Raw genomic sequence first — 20085 nt, forward strand, 5'->3', positions numbered from 1 at the left:
TTTGTAATTTCCTTTGCTGTGCAATAGCTTTTAAGTTTCATTAAGTCCCATTTGTTTATTTTTGTTTTTATTTCCATTACTCTAGAAGGTGGATCAAAAAAGATCTTGCTGTGATTTATGTCAAACAGTGTTCCTCCTATGTTTTCCTCTAAGAGTTTTATAGTGTCCAGTCTCACATTTAGGTCTCTAATCCATTTTGAGTTTATTTTTGTGTATGGTGTTAGGGAGTGTTCTAATTTCATCCTATTACATGTAGCTGTCCAGTTTTCCCAGCACCACTTATTGAAGAGACTGTCTTTTCTCCCTTGTATATCCTTGCCTCCTTTCTTATAGATTAGTTGACCATAGGTGCCTGGGTTTATCTCTGGGCTTTCTATCCTGTTCCATGGATCTACATGTCTGTTTTTGTGCCAGTACCATATTGTCTTGGTCACTGTAGTTCTGTAGTATAGTATGAACTCAGGGAGTCTGATTCCTCCAGCTCCATTTTTTTCCCTCAAGACCACTTTGGTTATTCGGGGTCTTTTGTGTCTCCATGAAAATTTTAAGATTTTTTTTATTGTAGTTCTGTAAAAAATGCCATTGGTAATTTGATAGGGATTGCATTGAATCTGTAGATTGCTTTGGGTAGTAGAGTCATTTTCACAATATTGATTCTTCCAATCCAAGAACATGGTATATCTCTCCATCTGTTGGTATCATCTTTAATTTCTTTCAGCAGTGTCTTATAGTTTTCTGCATACAGGTCTTTTGTCTCCCTAGGTAGGTTTATTCCTAGGTATTTTATTCTTTTTGTTGCAATGGTAAATGGGAGTGTTTCCTTAATTTTCATTTCAGATTTTTCATCATTAATGTATAGGAATGGAAGAGATTTCTGTGAATTAATTTTGTATCCTGCAACTTTACCAGATTCATTGGTTAGCTCTAGTAGTTTTCTGGTGGCATCTTTAGGATTCTCTATGTATAGTATCATGTCATCGGCAAACAGTGACAGTTTTACTTCTTCCTTTCCAATTTGTATTCCTTTTATTTCTTTTTCTTCTCTGATTACCGTGGCTAGGACTTCCAAAACTATGTTGAATAATAGTGGTGAGAGTGGACATCCTGTCTCGTTCCTGATCTTAGAGGAAATGCTTTCAGTTTTTCACCATTGATAATGATGTTTGCTGTGGGTTTGTCGATTATGGCCTTTATCATGTTGAGGTAGCTTCCCTCTATGCCCACTTTCTGGAGAGTTTTTATCAGAAATGGGTGTTGAGTTTTGTCAAAAGCTTTTTCTGCATCTATTGAGATGATCATATGGTTTTTATTCTTCAATTTGTTAATATGGTGTATCATATTGATTGATTTGTGTATATTGAAGAATCCTTGCATCCCTGGGATAAACCCCACTTGATCATGGTGTATGATTCTTTTAATGTGTTCTTGGATTCTGCTTGCTAGTATTTTGCTGAGGATTTTTGCATCTATATTCATCAGTGATATTGATCTGTAATTTTCTTTTTTTTGTAGTATCTTTGTCTGGTTTTGGTATCAGGGTGATGGTGGCCTCATAGATGGAGTTTGGGAGTGCTCCTTCCTCTGCAATTTTTTGGAAGAGTTTGAGAAGGATTGGTGTTAGCTCTTCTCTAAATGTTTCATAGAATTCACCTGTGAAGCCATCTGTTCCTGGTCTTTTGTTTATTGGAAGATTTTTAATCACAGTTTCAATTTCATTACTTGTGATTGGACTGTTCATATTTTCTATTTCTTCCTGGTTCAGTCTCGGAAGGTGATACCTTTCTAAGAATTTGTCCATTTCTTCCAGGTTGTCCATTTTATTGGCATAGTGTTGCTTGTAGTAGTCTATTAGGATGCTTTGTATTACTGCGGTGTCTGTTGTAACTTCTCCTTTTTCATTTCTAATTTTATTGATTTGAGTCCTCTCCCTCTTTTTCTTGGTGAGTGTTGCTAATGGTTTATCAATTTTGTTTATCTTCTCAAAGAACAACCTTTTAGTTTTATTGGTCTTTGCTATTGTTTTCTTTGTTTCTAATTCATTTATTTCTGCTCTGATCTTTATGATTTCTTTCCTTCTACTAACTCTGGGTTTTGTTTGCTCTTCTTTCTCTAGTTCCTTTAGGTGTAAGGTTAGATTGTTTACTTGAGATTTTTCTTTTTTCTTGAGGTAGGATTGTATTGCTGTAAACTTCCCTCTTAGAACTACTTTTGCTGCATCCCACAGGTTTTGGATCGTTATGTTTTCATTGTCATTTGTCTCTAGGTTTTTTTTAATTTCCTCTTTGATTTCTTCAGTGATCTCTTGGTTATTTAGTAATGTATTGTTTAGCCTCCATGTGTTTGTGTTTTTTACATTTTTTTCCCTGTAATTCATTTCTGATCTCATAGCGTTGTGATCAGAAAAGATGCTTGATATGATTTCAATTTTCTTAAATTTACAGAGGCTTGATTTGTGACCCAAGATGTGATCTATCCGTGATCTATCTCAAGTTCCGTGCGCACTTGAGAAGAAAGTGTAATCTGCTGTTTTTGGATGGAATGTCCTATAATTATCAATTAAATCTATCTGGCCTATAGGGTGACTTAAAGCTTGTGTTTCCTTATTAATTTTCTGTTTGCATGATCTGTCCATTGGTGTAAGTGAGGTGTTAAAGTCTCCCACTATTATTGTGTTACTGTCGATTCCCTCTTTTATAGCTGTTAGCAGTTGCCTTATGTATTGAGGTGCTCCTATGTTGGGTGCATATATAATTGTTATATCTTCTTCTTGGATCGATCCCTTGATCACTATGTAGTGTCCTTCCTTGTCTCTTGTAACATGCTTTATTTTAAAGTCTATTTTATCTGATAAGAGTATTGCTACTCCAGCTTTCTTTTGATTTCCATTTGCATGGAATATCTTTTTCCATCCCCTCACTTTCAGTCTGTATGTGTGGTCTGAAGTGGGTCTCTTGTAGACAGCATATATACTGTTCCTGTTTTTGTATCCATTCAGCAAGCGTGTGTCTTTTGGATGGAGCATTTAATCCATTCATGTTTAAGGTAATTATTGATATGTGTGTTCCTATTACCATTTTCTTAATTGTTTGGGGTTTGTTTTTGTAGGTGCTTTTCTTCTCTTGTGTTTCCCACTTAGAGAAGTTCCTTTAGCATTTTTTGTAGAGATGGTTTGGTGGTGCTGAATTCTCTTAGCTTTTGCTTGTCTGTAAAGCTTTTCATTTCTCCATTGAATCTGAATGAGATCCTTGCCGGGTAGAGTAATCTTGGTTGTACGTTCTTCCCTTTCATCACTTTAAGTATATCATGCCACTCTGTTCTGGCTTGTAGAGCTTCTGCTGAGAAATCAGCTGTTAACCTTATGGGAGTTCTCTTGTATGTTATTCATCATTTTTCCCTTGCTGCTTTCAATAATTTTTCTTTATCTTTAATTTTTGCCAATTTGATTACTATGTGTCTCGGCGTGTTTCTCCTTGGGTTTACCTTGTACAGGTCTCTCTGCGCTTCCCGGAATTGGGTGGCTATTTCCTTTCCCATGTTAGAGAAGTTTTCAACTATAATCTCTACAAATATTTTCTCGGGTCCTTTCTCTCTCTCTTCTCCTTCTGGGACCCCTATAATGTGAATGTTGTTGCATTTAATGTTGTCCCAGAGGTCTCTTAGGCTGTCTTCATTTCTTTTCATTCTTTTTTCTTTATTCTGTTCTGCAGCAGTGAATTCCACCATTCTGTCTTCTAGGTCACTTATCCATTCTTCTGCCTCAGTTATTCTGCTATTGATTCCTTCTAGTGTATTTTTCATTTCAGTTATTGTATTGTTCATCTTTGTTTTTTTGTTCTTTAATTCTTCTAGATCTTTGTTAAACATTTCTTGCATCTTCTTGATCTTTGCCTCCATTCTTTTTCCGAGGTCCTGGATCATCTTCACTATCATTATTCTGAATTATTTTTCTGGAAGGTTGCCTATCTCCACTTCATTTAGTTGTTTTTGTAGGGTTTTATCTTGTTCCTTCATCTGGTACATAGCCCTCTGCCTTTTCATCTTGTCTATCTTTCTGTGAATGTGGTTTTCGTTCCACAGGCTGCAGGATTGTAGTTCTTCTTGCTTCTGCTGTCTGCCCTGTAGCAAATCTGTTTTCACTTGAGAACTTCTTTCCTAATTACAGTTTGCTAAGCATGCCAGACTTGGATAAATAGCAAGATTTGTGAAAATCATCCAGGCTTTCTTTTATTTACTACATGCTTTTAATCAACTTGAGTATTCTAACTTATGTAAATTAGACCAACAGTAGAATCCTAAACAATTTGATAAATTTCCAATTATTCTTTCCACCTATGGATAATGATTAGCATTTGATCTTTAATTCTGATAAAGTTATGTGTTATTCAGCTACAGTTCTTGATTACATTAAGCCTTGTATCAATTCTGAAAAATATAAGAATTAAATTTTTGTTACGTAAATTAGCAATTATTTAACTTAATAAATGTGAATTTAAACCCATGGATCGGGTGTTTTGCGGTTACTACTTGCTGGTCTGACAAGAGTTGTTAGTCATTTCATTGTCTGCAGCAATAATCTAATTTCTGTCTCTATAGATTTCATACAAATGGTATCATACAATATGTGGCCTTTCACATTTGGTTTCTTTCACTTAGAATACTGTTTTCAATGTCCAAAGATTTCATTGCCATTTATGCTATCTGGCTACCACTCACTCATTCCAAAACACCAAACTCCCCCTCAGCCCCTCCCCCCATCGTAATGTTGCTTTGTCAATGTTCAGAGGGCACATACATACTTTGAGAAGGATGTGATTATACAGTGCTGAACTTGACTAACTCTTCTTTTGACAATCTACGAAAGTCTTATTAATTTTTGTTGCTTTTATTTGGAATAAATACAGTAAAAATCCATATGACAACCACAAATAACTTTTCCGGGGATTCAGTAACATTGTGGATTAAACCACAGCCCCAGAGTACATGGTAGTGTAAAGTGAGCTCTCTCGTTGTGACACTGGAACCCAGTAACATGGGTGTTTTCTCATCTCTGGACAGTAGGTTACAATAGAACTTTACTATCTCAGTCCTAGTTGCCTTAACACTACAAGTCCTGGTTAAGCACAGGCTTAGAGCTGAGTCTGATTTTCCTGACCATTAGCTCTTTAGGTTTGCCTTTATAGCTGTGGACCAGGAGATCCTAGATGCCTGCAAAAGAGCAGTATATTTTTTTATAACATCCATATAAGGCACAAGTCTGTTAGCACAAACCACCTCAGATTTCTGCCACCACCTGTCCTCCAAAGTAACCTAAATAATGACAGCCAAGTAGGATCAACTAAGCTCTGCTAGTAACCAAGGAAAAGCCCAAACACAATGTGCTCTCCCAGTTGTGGCTTGGTTTTCTAAACGTGACCTTCTGGAGATGATGCCTCTGGTGTCTCATATGAAATACTGGCACTAAACCTGGGCACATGGGCCAAGGAGTAGGGAGGAAAGCACCACGACAGGTGAGTAAAGGAATGGCTGGCAATATCCCTCAGTCATAACTCCTACCCTGATCTTACACCTCATATTGTCCTCCTTAGTGGGGGAATCTGGAGAAATTCTTTCAAAAATGCTATCATTGTGTACAGCCACTGTGGAAAACAATACGGAGAGTCCTCAGAAAATTAGGACTAGAACTACCATATGATCCAGCTATCCCACTTATGGGTATTCTTATCTGAAGAATACAAAAACACTAATTTGAAAAGATATATGCACCCCTACGTTCATTGCAACATTATTTACAATAGCCAAGATATGGAAACAACCTAACAATGGATGAATGGATAAAGAAGATGTGGCATACATATATATAGCTATATGTATATATCTATATATGATATCGATATATTCATATATCTATATATATATGCATATAATCTTAAAGGAATTAATTAGTAAGATGTCAATAGGAAGAGAAGAATAATATAAAACAATTCTAGCCCAAGGTTATAATATAAATAATTAAACTATAAAAATGCATAGAGGTAGGGGGCCAAGACAATTTAATGGAAGAAAAATTGTCTTTTCAACAAATGGTCTAAGACAACTGGAAATCCACAAGCAAAATATGAATTGGGACCCCTAACTTCACATCATACACAAAAACTAACTCAAAGAGGATCACAGACTTAAATGAAAGCTCTAAAATTATAAAACTCTTAGAAGAAAATTCAGCAGTAAATTTCTGTGACCTTGGGTTAGGCAATGATTTCTTAGATATGACACCAAAAGCACAAGCCATCAGAGAAGACTGGTAAGTCAGACTAACCCAAAATGAAAAAGATTTGAATTTCAAAGGACACCATCAAGAAAGTGAAAAGGCAACCCACAGACTGAAAGAAAATATTTACAAATCATATATATGATAAGGGACTTAGACTATATAAAGAACCTTTACAACTCAATAATTAAAAGGCAAATGACCTAATTTAAAAATAGGCAAAGGATTTGAATAGACATTTCTCTAAAGAAGATAAATGAATGTCTAACGAGGATTTGAAAAGATGCTCAACATCATTACCTATTAGGGAAATGTAAATTGAAATCACAATGAGATATTACTTCACATGTAAGATGGCTATAATAAAAAAGACAGACAATAACAAGAGTTGATGAAGATGTGGAGAAACTGGAACTCTCATAAATTACCAGTGGGAATATAAAATGGAGCAGCAGCTGCTTTGGAAAACAGTTTGGCAGTTCCTCAAAATGTTACACATGTAGTTAGCATATGACCAAGCAATTCCAATCCTAGGTATATACTCAAGAGAAATTAGAACATATATCCACACAAAGACTTGTACACTAATGTTCACAGCAGCATTATTCATAGTAGCCAAAACCTGGAACCAATCCAAATGTCCTTCAACTGATAAATGGATAAATAAAATGTGGTATAGCCATACAATGGAACATAATTTGGTCATAGAAAGGAATGAACTACTGACACATGATACATACTACATCAGAAACATTCAGCTAGGGACTTCCCTGGTGGTGCAGTGGTTAAGAATCTGCCTGCCAATGCAGGGGACACGGGTTCAAGCCCTGGTCCAGGAAGATCCCATGTGCCACAGAGCAACTAACCCTGTGCGCCACAACTACTGAGCCTGTGCTCTAGAGCCCGCGAGCCGCCAACTACTGAAGCCCGTGCGCCTAGAGCCCGTGCTCCGCAACAAGAGAAGCCACCACAATGAGAAGCCCATGCACCACAACGAAGAGTAGCTCCTGCTCGTCACAACTAGAGAAAGCTCGCACGCAGCACCGAAAAACCAACACAGCCAAAAATAAATAAAGAAAAATAAATAAATTTATTAAAAAGAAAACATTATGCTAAGTGAAGGAAGCCACACACACACACAAAAAACACATATTGTAAAATACCATGTACGTTAAATATTAAGAATAAGCAAATCTGTAGAGACAAAAAGTTGATTAGTGGTTGCCTGAGGCTGGGAGATAGGATGGGGAGAGTGGGGGTAAGATGCGAAATCACTGCTGATGGGTACAAAGTTTCTTTTTGGGGTGATATAAATGTTCTAAATTTGCATTAAGGTAATGGTTTCACAACTCCATACATATACTAAAAACCACTGAATTGTACACTTTAAGTGGATAAACTTAATGGTACGTAATTTTGTCTCAATAAAGCTGTTTAAAAATACCAAGGAGCGGGGCATCCCTGGTGGTCCAGTGGTTAAGACTTTGCCTTCCAATGCAGGGGGTGTGGGTTCAATCCCTGATCAGGGAGCTAAGATCCCACATGCCTTGCAGCCAAAAAACATAAAAGCAGAAACAATATTGTTACAAATTCAATAAAAGACTTTAAAAATGGTCCACATTAAAAAAAAAAAAAATCTTAAAAAAAAATATACCAAGGAGTGCCATATAATTTATTAACAAACTAAGACACCTTTGAAAGTGCTAAAAATGTTAAACTAGACAGGACCCCAGGACAGCAGATGTAAACCCAGACTGTTCCAGGCAAATGGAAATGCAGGGTCAGTCTAAATTTTAATACCTGGCTGGAAATAGGATGTATGAAGAGGACAGAGAGAAGAAAAGGCTAGAAAAGTAGAACAAGACCAGACTGTGGAAAGCCTTGAATGTCATGTTAAGGGATATGGTCAGGAAAAAAAAAAAAAAAAAAGATAATTTTAGCAACTGTGCAAAGAATTAATTGTAGGAGTATAATAACCGGGCATAAAACTAATTGAGAAGGTGTTTCCATAATCAAGATTGAGATGGTAAGCATCTAAATTAGGACATGGGCTGTAGGGATGACAATAAGTGGACAGATTTGGGAAATATTTTGGGTTAGAAAGTTTAAAAGCATTTCCTAGAGAGTTCCAAAAACAAAAAACAAAAAAATAATCTTCAGTAATAGCAGCATCCCTGAAATAAGTATAGAGCTCTCCAAAGTCATTACTGTAGAACAAACACATTGTGTTCTGTTTAGTCTCCTACAGACTCTGCACATGTGCTGGACCGGACCTATGTAGCCCAGGGCATGCACCCTGAATGCACTCACTGTATATAAACTTGTTTTCTGTTTAAAAACTGACCTGCACTGTTCATGTTTCTGCATAGGACACTGTTTTCTCCTGCCAGAGAACTGGAGGAAAAGGAGGCAACCCGCAGTCCAACTGGGTAAGTTGGGTTGTTTTTGGTTTGTTTGTTTGTTTGTTGTTTGTTTTTGATTGACAGTGGTTTAAAACTCAGCTGTCTCAAGCAGTTTAAAAAATACACCGCGTGGAAGTCAAAGTGAGAATGGATTTCCATGGCTATGGTTCTAGGTAACTTTTTAAGAAACATATCTAATTTTGTAAAATTAACCAGGTTCAAAAATTAAGTAATTTCATGATAATGTAAACCAAGTTTTGTCATCCTTATACACTATCAATGACTTTACCTGAAATACATTGCAGCTGTGGGCTCATGGAAGTGGCTAAACAAACTTAAAGTATGCCTTAAATCAGATCACCTGAGTACTTATTAATTGAAAGCCAGAGGATATGAGTAAAAATTATTAACTACTCCCCTGGCAGATAGGGATCAGGGGCTAGAGAACTAGAAAGAAACAGACTTAGAAGAGAAATCAATGAACCAAATCATCTCCCTGCTTCCAACTTCAAGGCTATGGAATGAAATCTTTGCCCCAGGGGCTCATCAACCCCTTCGCTTAAATTAGAAAGTTTAGACTCTATTCCCAGCACACACACACAAAAAAATCACACAAAACTAGAGTTAAAATAAGCAAGGCAAAAAACAAAATGACTATGATTTTAATCCCTTAATACAAACAAGGGGATGAGAAAGGCTGATGACACAGTGAACACTAAGCCCAGACTCCCCCAAGGTTATGGCCCTCTCTTTATAATCGGAGTTTCGGGTAGTGTGCGGCGTCCTGCATTAGATAAACAATAGAAGATTAATCATGTAAAATGTTCAAACGGTTTGTGTAAAATTTATGGATGTTTAGAAGGTCCCACAAAATAAATGTTCAGACAAACTGAGCTAAAGAGGCATTTCCCTGTTACCAGTTGAAAGTATAGGAAAGTTTGTAGAAACGGGATGATGACCAGCTGTTTCACGTCTCCACTAAGAAAATAGGATGAATTTGTTTTCAAATACTAGGATTGGACAAAGGGAAGAATATTCCACCCATAATGTTCTATCTAACACTGAAATGGTACATGAAAGACATTGCCTATCTCAGGGAGTTTTAAAAGACAATTAATGTTAGCTTGCTGGACAGGTCATATATTCCTGGGAAGGGAAGAGCATATAATGACATGAGAAGCACGAGGCTATGAATTCTGTCATGAGGAAGTAGAGTGATTCGCTTACAAATGTGGCTGTCACTTGACACCAGGTTTTGGTTGGTGTTTTTTGTTCGTTTTGGTTTTGGTTTTGCCGTGCTCTGTGGCACTCAGTATCTAGTTCCCCGACCAGGGATTGAACCCAGGCCAGGGCAGTGAAAGCCTGGAATCCCAACCACTAGGCCACCAGGAACTCCTTGACGCCAGTTTTGTGTGTGTGTGTGTGTGTGGTACGCGGGCCTCTCACTGTTGTGGCCTCTCCCGTTGCGGAGCACAGGCTCCGGACGCGCAGGCTTAGAGGCCATGGCTCACGGGCCCAGCCGCTCCGCGGCATGTGGGATCTTCCCGGACCGGGACATGAAACCACGTCCCCTGAATCGGCAGGCGGACTCTCAACCACTGCGCCACCAGGGAAGCCCTGACGCCAGTTTTTGATGTGGTTTTTCTGTTATCTGATTACTCTTAAACTAGCAACTAACCAACCTCACAATGAGGTTAAAATGAAGAGGAGTTCTGTTCTTTCAAAATTAATTTTCAGTTAACTACTCCAATTAAAACTCTAACTGGAGTTTTGCATTAAAAAAAAATCAATAAAACATCCGATACCAAAATGTATTTAGGAAAATAAACACGGATGAAACCCAGGAATATTCTGGTAAAATAGTGGCTGAGGAAGTCTAAACTGGAGTGTTACTGATGTAGGAATGGATATGTTAATCAAGAGGACAAAAGGGAAAACTGGAATTGCATACAACTATTTGGAAGAATGTAACATATGACAAAGTAAGCTCCTCAGCAAGGGAGTAAGGAAGGAGTTTTTAAAATAATGTCGGAATCAACAGATACCAAGTAAGGAAAAAGTCGTTTAGAGCCATACCTTACCCTACATAACAAAATAATCTTGAAATGAATTTATACATTCATTCAACAAACGACATGAAGGGTCCACTCTACACTGGGTGTGCAAAAACGAAAGACCCAGTTCCTGTCCTTAAGGTGTTCTCAGTGGGACGGGGAGCGGGGTAGGTAAACAGAAAATTACAAAACAACTTGACAGGCAGAGGGAAGCTCAAATTGCCCATTCCGCTGAGGATGAATGGACAGGTAGAGGTTAGCCTGGCAACGGCAGAGCAGCAGTTAGGAGGATAGAGTATTCCAAACTTCCAAATCCTCGGTGACTGGGCACCGAGTGTGTGCCTTGCGGTGGGGGGGGGGGGGGGGGGGGAAGGGGGGGAGGGTAGATCACAAGACCAGGAAGAGAGGTCGGGGCACAGCAGGAGACTCCCAGGCAAGAGTCAGCAGACCGATGGCAATCTGAATGGTATCTTCAAACCTACAGGGCTACAGGGAAGGATTTGAAGATAAGGAAGTGGCATGATCAGATAGGTGGTTCAGAGAGCTCACTTCCCAGCAGCGTGCCAGAAGTTTTAAGCAGAGAACAAGAAGCTATTTGCCATGAGATCAGTTGGATGGGACTGCCAGTTTTTCCAGGAGGGAGAATTAAAGCAGGGCAGCAGGGAGGGAGGTGGAGGAAGACACGAGTTATTTAGGGAACAAACTTGATAGGCCCGAGTCACCACATCTCTAGCATTTTAATCTGAGCTAGATGCAGCTACTAAGAAAATTTAGGTGGGAGGTAGGTTTGGGAGTGAAAGGTGATAAATGCAGTTTTGGACACAATGAGTTTGAAAAGCCTGTGGAACACCCAAGGGGAGAGGTCCATTTACAAACTTCGTTTTTGTGCATTTGAGCGTTCTTTTTTTTTTTTTTTAAATTTTATTTATTTATTTTTGGCTGCGTTGGGTCTTTGTTGCTGTGTGCGGACTTTCTCTAGTTGCAGCAAGCAGGGGCCACTCTTCATTGCAGTGAGTGGGCTTCTCATTGTGGTGGCTTCTCTTGTTGCAGAGCACGGGCTCTAGGTGCACGGGCTTCAGTAGTTGTGGCTTGTGGGCTCAGCAGTTGTGGCTCACAGGCTCTATGGCACAGGCTCAGTAGCTGTGGCACACAGGCTTTGTTGCTCCACGGCTGTGGGATCTTCCCAGACCAAGGCTCAAACCTGTGTCCCCTGCATTGGCAGGCGGATTCTTAACCACTGCGCCACCAGGGTAGTCCCTGTGCATTTGAGTCATCAATAATATGAGTGGTAGGCATTTATACACTATATTCATTTAAACATAAATATATGATGAATACCTACTACATTCTGAGCTCTGTTCTAGACTCAGGAGATATAGCAAAAACCAAAACAGATAAGGGCCCTCCTCCAACATGGCCCACATTCTAATGGTGTGAGTGGGACAAGGGTGGAGAGACATAAAATTATCAATTTTATAGAGAGAGATATATATATATATGTTAGTTACAATAATATCTGTGAAGAAGGATAAACTAAGAGACCAGAGAGTGACAGTACAGGTAGAGGGTCAGGACCGGTGAGGCAAGATGCCCAGGGTACCAAACGTAAGGAGGCACACATTCTCAGATGCTGACCCTGAACTTGCCTCCTTAAATTGTGTGCCCTGGGCACCTTGCTTGCCTCACCGGTCCTGACCCTGACTGGATACCTGCTATTTTCTATGGATAACAAGGGACGCTTCATTTGAAAGGTGACACTTGAGTAGAGAACTAAATAAAGAAATAAGCCAGGTATCTGGAGAAAGAACATTCTAAGCAGAGAAAACCACATGTTCAAGGCCCTGAGGCAGGAGGACACAGTGTATTTAAGAAAGGTCTGAGGATATGGGGAGGGGGAAGGGCAAGCTGTGACAAAGCGAGAGAGAGGCACGGACATATATACACTACCAAGCGTAAGGTAGATAGCTAGTGGGAAGCAGCCGCATAGCACAGGGAGATCAGCTCCGTGCTTTGTGACCACCTAGAGGGGTGGGATAGGGAGGGTAGGCGGGAGGGAGACGCAAGAGGGAAGAGATATGGGAACATATGTGTATGTATAACTGATTCACTTTATTATAAAGCAGAAACTAATACACCATTGTAAAGCAATTATACTCCAATAAAGATGTAAAAAAAAAAAAAAAAAAAAGAAAGGTCTCCTAGAAATCTCACAAAGGAGAATGTACAGAAGAGATGAGAACCAAAGACAGAACCCTCACGAGAGCACAATAAGGGATGAGCAAAGGGGCAAAGAGCCTGCAAAGAAGCCTAAGAAGGAGAGGCCGGAGAGGTAGGAGAAATGCCAGGAGAGAGTTCTGTCATCAAAGCCAAGAAAGGTGCTTCTCAGAGAGGAAGCAGTCAATACCGTCAACCACTGCAGAGATCAGGTAAGACACAGCACGAATCATATATGGCTGGCATCTGGGAATGTGTCCTCCTTTGGGGGAAAACAGCTTATGACTTGGAGAACTTTCCTAAACTAAGTCCACACCCAAATGGAAATTTTGGTGCACTTTGGTACACTTCTAAACAATCCTCTGTCTGGTATGGAAAGTCACCATAAGTACTTTCATTTTGGACAAACCCAAGCGATGCAGAAACTAAAAGTAACACTTCAATTTGAACACCTTCAGCCCAGCTGTGGTAGTCTCATAGGAACTGATTCATAACGAAAGCCTCTGAATTCATGTCCCCTGCTGGCCAAATCCTCTCCCATAAATAGGGTCAGTTGCTGAAGCTGCCTTTCCCTATGGGAATACACAGTCTCATTCTCTGATCTTCAACAGAGGCCCAGGTTGGTCCCATACAACACACTGGTCTTAGAAACGTTCTAAGAATCCTTCATCCAATTGAATGTGGGTGCCCCCAATTTCATCCCCCTGGGCTAGGTGAGTGGGCATCACTTGTGAACTGTGAGTGAGCATGAAGCCTCAGGTTCAACTTAAATCAAAATCTTTGCCAGATGGGGTACTTTCCTTTTCACTGCATTCCAGTGCTTTGGGGAACTTGTGGCTTCACACTTTTATCGCCAAAATTCACTTACCAACCAAAACGAAATTACAAATATCAGAGAGTATGTGGGGTTTCATGGTTTAACTCAGGATCGGAGAGGGAGACCATCACTGTAATGAAGTCCAACGAAAGGCTCATTATATAAAATCAAAAGAAAGCCAAGAAACTTAATATGCTCAAGCTCACACCTGCCTGTGGAATAATAATAATATCATATTCCATTTTTCACCATTTGGAAGGAAAACCTACAAAATTTTCAAACTCCAAGCAAAGCTCTCTTTTGACTTTTGAACTTCTAAACAAATTTGTTTACTGAGCAATGCTTAAGCCTGTAAAATCACTGACCCTCCCCCCCCAGTTTTAATTCCTCCATCTTTTTAGAACTTCTTAATTTCTATGTCTTTTGATAACTTGAAACCAGCTTAGGCAGATTTTTCTTCAAAAAATATAAATTATAAGCTACACCTGCTGGCTGACACCTGATTCTGGCTCTTTTCTCCTCTAAAATGGCTGAGTGAAATAGAAATGAAGCAGGAATTCATAGTAAAGGGTCAATTCATGGACTTGGGGCTTTGATACTTGGATAAGAAACAGAAGATCCTTGCACTTGGCCACTTAGAAAGGCTCTTGGTGTGGCCTAGGTAGTAATTAATTCACAGATCCAGGTGTTGTATGTACACTATGTTCTTAGAGACAGCATGTCAGAACGACTTGAGGGCAAAGAGTCTGCAGTCGTGGCAGGTAAGAGACAGTTGGATTATGAGCATTTCAGAGTCAAACGTTTGATTTGAATTACACACCAAAAAGACATCTGCTTCTTTATATGAATGTATTAAGATGCCCAACATTTAAACACCTCAAGATTAAAATACTTCAACAATCTATTTTCTAATGTGTCAGCTTCATCCTACCTTCAAAACCACAAGACAATAATCTGCTTCCTGTATAATCTGTGCTGAAATGGAAAACTATCTGTTTTTTTTTTTTTTTTACCAGTTATCTATTCAAATTTCTTCCTTTAATTGATTTGTATTACCGTGGCTAGAAGAGTCCGGCAGGACCATGACTGCCATGTTTTGAACAAAAGCCAGGACAGGAAAAATAGGTCACATGTGTGGACAGTTGGTTGACCTCATTTCCGACTAACTTGGGGTGTGCGCTAATGTTCCCAAATGTGCCCCGAGACCCGATAAAATGCAGTCCTCTATGTCGTCAGGATAATCAGAAAAGCCATCTTGTGACATGTCAGCAAGCTCAAGGGCTCTGTAGGCAGAATCTTCCGCGTTTCTAATATACTGCACGCATGTGTGCACGTTTCCAAAGCCTGATGTTGAACACACTCTAAATTATAGCTGTGGAAGCGGAACCACATGTGCGGCCCGAGCCACAGCATCCTTCCGGCTCTGGAAACCCAAGTGGGTCACCCTTCACTGTGCTTCATGGCCCAAGAGGTCACGGCAGAGCAGCAAGAGACACTGAGAACAAGACATTCTCCCTCCGCCCCTCGCTGCACGTGAAGCACCCTGAGACCTCTGAATTTGATGCTTAACGGGGAAAAAATAAAGGGAGGGGGCCTCTGAAAAGAGATCTTGCAAGACTTTTAAACAAACTTCCCTGGGCTGCTCTGTGCCCAACTCAGAAGACACCAGAAAGGTAAGAGGGGTTCTTACTGTAACTATGCCAAACACAGCAAACTCACTTCCAGCTACTACATTAAAAAAAAAAAAAAAAAAAAAAAGCGGGGCCGCTCGGGCAGGGCTGACCAGACCCGTTAGCCGGTTCGGGTCTCTCCTGGACAATGCAACACGGGGGAATAGCAACAGTTAAAAGAGCGGGGCTACCTTAAGTAAATGAAAAAGCCTATTTCCATATTTTTAAACAAAGGGGTCCTGCACCATCTGTCCCTGTCTGGGTGCCCCCTGCTCCACACTGAGAGGATTTGCAAGGGATTCAAGTGCACCTTCTAGATTAAATAGTCACTCGGCTGCTTAAGCCCGGTTGCCCAGACAATGGCCGCGCGGAGCACCCCTTCCTCCTTCCTTCCTGTCGAGTGTTCTGCCTGACTACACAAACTCAATGAGCGCGGCTCCCCCGCTGCAAGAAGTGGACTTGACCGGAGCTAAAACCAACAAAGGCAGATTCTGGTGGGAGCTGCGGAAGCGCCGGGCACTGAGTCAACAGGCGGGTTTCATTGAAATGCAAATGGCGCGGCCGCGGCCTCGGCGCGCCACCTCCCGCCCCTTAACTTCTCAACCCCCGCGCCGCGCCGCGCCCGCCTGAATGGGCCCATTGACGCGCCCGCCGTCCCCGCCGCGCGCTGGCCCGGCGGCCCCGGGGCCTCTGCGGCTGCGGGACCGGCCCGGGCACCGAAGCGCTCAGGCCTCGCGAGCTTTTGTCATCGCTTTCATTTCTGCACATCGTCATCACATCCTCCACAACATCATCGCCCTCCGTCCCGGACCCAACAAGGTGTCCGCAGCCTTGCACGCAGGTTCGCCCGATTACCGACCAAGGAACAGAAAACTTAACGCCGCTGCTGCGTTTCAAGTAAAAAACAAAAGTTCCAAAGTTCCACAAGGGTGGTTACCTCCTCCCCCCCGCAAGGATTTACTCACTTAACCTTAAGTATGTACTCACTTAAATCCTGTTCTCTTTTATCTAGAAAGAACCAGACTTAATTTTTTTCGGGTGCTAGATATTTTTTGACTTTGAAGGAGGGAGTTCTCACCGATGCTCCATAAGTGCTGAAATAAAAAAAACAAATTCCATTTGGCATTTGATTACTGCCCGCCCCTCTCTCCCCACGCGCCCCTCCCCCTTGTTTTACTTTGACTAGATAATATTATCAACTTGCTGTTTATTTTGTGCTTTCCTCAAGGTTGAAAGTTAACGCACGCTCTGGGTGTTGAGGTTTTTTTTCTTCACAGAAATAAAAGGCTAATTCAATTTTTTAAGCAAACTGAGTTACTAGCAATAATCTTAAAATAAAGCCAAACGGTATTTAAAGATCACGTGAAGACATAAGATGACCTACCGGCTGCATAATTGGCTGCTATTTCAGACTGCTAGTGTAAGAGAGAACCAACCTGACTCCATATTGGACCTATTCCTTTAGCTCCAACATTGTTCTCTGTTGCCTGTGCTTAGTCATGCAAGCTGTGCGTCTTTGTGAAAGTGTTGCCTAGATCCTGAAATATACTTGATAGCCCGCCCTCAAGGCTCTGACCTTTAAAGATATAACACTTTTCCCTTCATATAAAGGTACCCTTCATGTAAAGATACAAAGTTGCAGAACGGAAAATAATTGTGCGAGGTTGATAGGAGCATTGTGAGCACACCTACAGGGACAGCTGCAAGAACAAAGGATTCCGCACCAAGACTTAGGGAACAACCAGCCACGCCCCCTCCCCTTTTAGTGTAAAAGAAGCCTGACTTTTAACTGGTTGCTTCTTTGGGCCATTTTCTCGGTCCGCTGGCTTTCCAGATAAAGTCACTATTCCTTGCCCCGACCCCTGGTTTCTTGATTTATCGGCCGGTCGTGTTGCACGCAGTTCACGCTTGGACTTGGTAACGTTAGGAAGTAAGGACTGATACAACAATAACAAATATAATGGAGTAAATATTTATTTTTAAATCCCTCAATTTTTTAAGTTTACCAGAGTGTGATCATATTTGAACGTATAATAGATGTGTAATTCACTTAAATACACATGATTTTTCTAAAAAGAAACTAAAGGAATATTTACACTCTACCATCTTTGATTTTGCACGAGAATTTTTAAGTTATTAGTTAGACTTTAAAAAGAAAAAAGAAATTTCATAGTCCGCTGCCGATGCGGGGGACACGGGTTCATGCCCCGGTCCGGGAAGATCCCACATGCCACAGAGCAGCTGGACCCGTGAGCCATGGCCGCTAAGCCTGCGCGTCCGGAGCCTGTGCTCCCCAACGAGAGAGGCCACAACAGTGAGAGGCCCACGTACCGCAAAAAAAAAAAAAAAAAAATCTAAGAACAGAGGATTTATATATGAATGAAAATTAAAAGAAACTCATTCATTTTTTTCTAGTTCCCATTCTTTGTTATTCTTGGTTGTACCGTTGTCATACCTTAGAAGATTGGGAAAAAATGCCATTCTTTCTTTGTTTTGTAAATATTGACTTCTTTTCCTTCCTTGCTGTAATGCTTGATATATCTGCTTTCTATTTTATATCTTAATTCTAGTGCCTTGTTGATAGCTCCACTCTTCCTTTAAGATTCCTAATATTTAAGAAGAAATGACCCACAGCTAGTTCAGCCACCTTGACTCTCACCTGCCCTGCCTATACTATCTGCTGAGTTTAATCAAATGGAGAAAAGGGTCAGAGGTTTGACAGCTGCTTTAACAAGTATGAACAATAAGTTGAGCACGTAAGCGTTTATATAACATCCTTGTAGCTTGACTTCTTGTACTATAGAGTCCAGAAGCTGAACTCCACATTTCCCAGACTCCCTTGCAGCTCAGGTGTCCTCACGAGATCTAGCTTCTGCCAAGCAGACATGACCACTCAGAACTCAAGGGTGGAAGTGAACAATGTGAGCGGTGGACATGAAGGGGGAGATCAGATCTTCTGGAAAGCAGAAACATCCAATTCTTCCAGGGCAGCTGTGGTAGAGTTTCTGGAGTACAGTTCCTATGGTTACAGGTTCCAAATGACAGAAGGTAATACCAGGAGTGTTTTCTTCAAAACATGTCTATGTAGGACTTACACATTTCTCAAGGCTGCTGTGTTCCTCTCTATGTAGCAATCATCCAAGCCTGTTTCTCTGGCCCTCCTGAAGATTCTTTAAACTACCTAGTATCTTCTTAAACTGATTAGAGTGAATTCTGATGGATAAAGTAATTGGTAACAGAGGTGGCTTTTCAGGCGAGGGGAGTAGAAATCTGAGATTGGTTGTCTGACTTGGTTGGATTTGAAGACACGGGATCTGATTATGATCAGAGGATGGGGCTCAGTAGTGAAAGTTGCCTAAACATTTACATGTAGTCACCGGATGCACTAGAATGCTGCTAAAATAGAACAGAATAGAGGGACATAGGCAATATAAAGTCCCGGACTTCCCCGGTGATCCAGTGGTTAAGACTCCATGCTTCCACTGCAGGGGGCACGGGTTCAATCCTTAAGGGAACTAAGATTCCACATGCCACACTGCGTGGCCAAAAAAAAAGAAAAAGAATAAAGTCTATGTGGTGGATTGACTAATTCTAATTGTACTGGAGTGCTTAAAGAAAGAAAAAGATAACATCAAGGTTTTAAGTTCTTGGCTGCAGGCATGGTCAGAGACCAAGAAGTTACTGCAATTGCCCTGAAGACATTTGATCTCTTGACAGCCACATCTTTTTGTGCAACATAACCAAAAATGAGAGGTAGAGTCTGATCTTATGAGTCTCTGAATTATGACATAAGTGAATTTACGTTCATATTAGTTCCCGGATGTGAAATTTTCGATTGCTTGGTACCCTGCCGCCTCCACCCGTAACTGGAAAGGGGATGTTTGGGAGGATTTCACTACAATGAGCATCTCAAGTGCCAAGTCCCGCTGAGCTACCCCAGCAGCAGCCTGGGCTCTCCTATATGTTGAAGTTGTGACTATCTTTCTTTAAGAGTCTGTAATAATCTCACCACAGGTAAATAACTTGCAGTAGATGCTAATTCTCCTTATCCTCTTCCCTTTCCACCATTCATTGCCTCCAGACAAGGAACTACAGTCATATTCCAGCATTCCTGAGTTTATGAAGCTTAAGAAGAAAAGACAAACACGATTGTAATAGTTTCCTAATTTAGATCATCAAGACCATAGATAGTCTATGGGGGAATGGCATCTAAGGTTTCTAGATCAGAGAGGGAGGAAAATAATTACAGGTCAGGTTGAATTAATCAACATGGCTGCACTTACCAGTGATTTTGGCTTAATGAGGTGGCGGCCTTGTTTGTTCACTTGCTTTTCTCAAACATGGACTCAGAGGTGGTGTACATGAAATGAGGTTGAGATGCCAGAAATGTCTTGATACAGTGTTCAGGAAGGAACCTAAAGACTTAAGGAAGTAGGTAGGTTGAGATGAATTTTCATGTGCAACATGCTTGCCCACTCCCTAACTACACCCACCAAGAGGTCCCAGAGAATACTCACTGAACCTTGACATTAAGCAGTGCATTGGCAAGGGACAATCGTCAACAGGTTTTTAAAGTGCAGTGGTAGTTGTTCTCTACAGGTGAGAAGTGAAGGTGGGAGGAAACCCTATTGAAAATGGCTTTCTTGTTTAAATGAGGATG

General features: G+C 40.7%; 1 long non-coding RNA gene across 5 annotated transcripts in view; it reads right to left on the reverse strand.

Annotated features, from left to right (window-relative positions):
• Positions 1-19817, reverse strand: part of LOC307185615 — a 114447-nt gene extending 94630 nt beyond the window's left edge. For 3 of the 5 annotated variants that reach the window (XR_013828115.1, XR_013828117.1, XR_013828118.1), the window contains exons 1-2: positions 16862-17177; positions 16413-16519 (exon numbers count right to left, since the gene is read on the reverse strand). This is a non-coding gene — a long non-coding RNA (uncharacterized lncRNA). Of the gene's footprint in view, positions 1-16412; positions 16520-16809; positions 17178-19708 lie in introns of those variants that run through there. The other 2 variants (XR_013828116.1, XR_013828119.1) reach the window with 2 other exon arrangements.
• Positions 19818-20085: the final 268 nt, after the last annotated feature.

The sequence above is a fragment of the Stenella coeruleoalba genome (assembly GCF_951394435.1).
Source record: "Stenella coeruleoalba genome assembly, chromosome: 4".
NCBI lineage: Eukaryota > Metazoa > Chordata > Mammalia > Artiodactyla > Delphinidae > Stenella > Stenella coeruleoalba.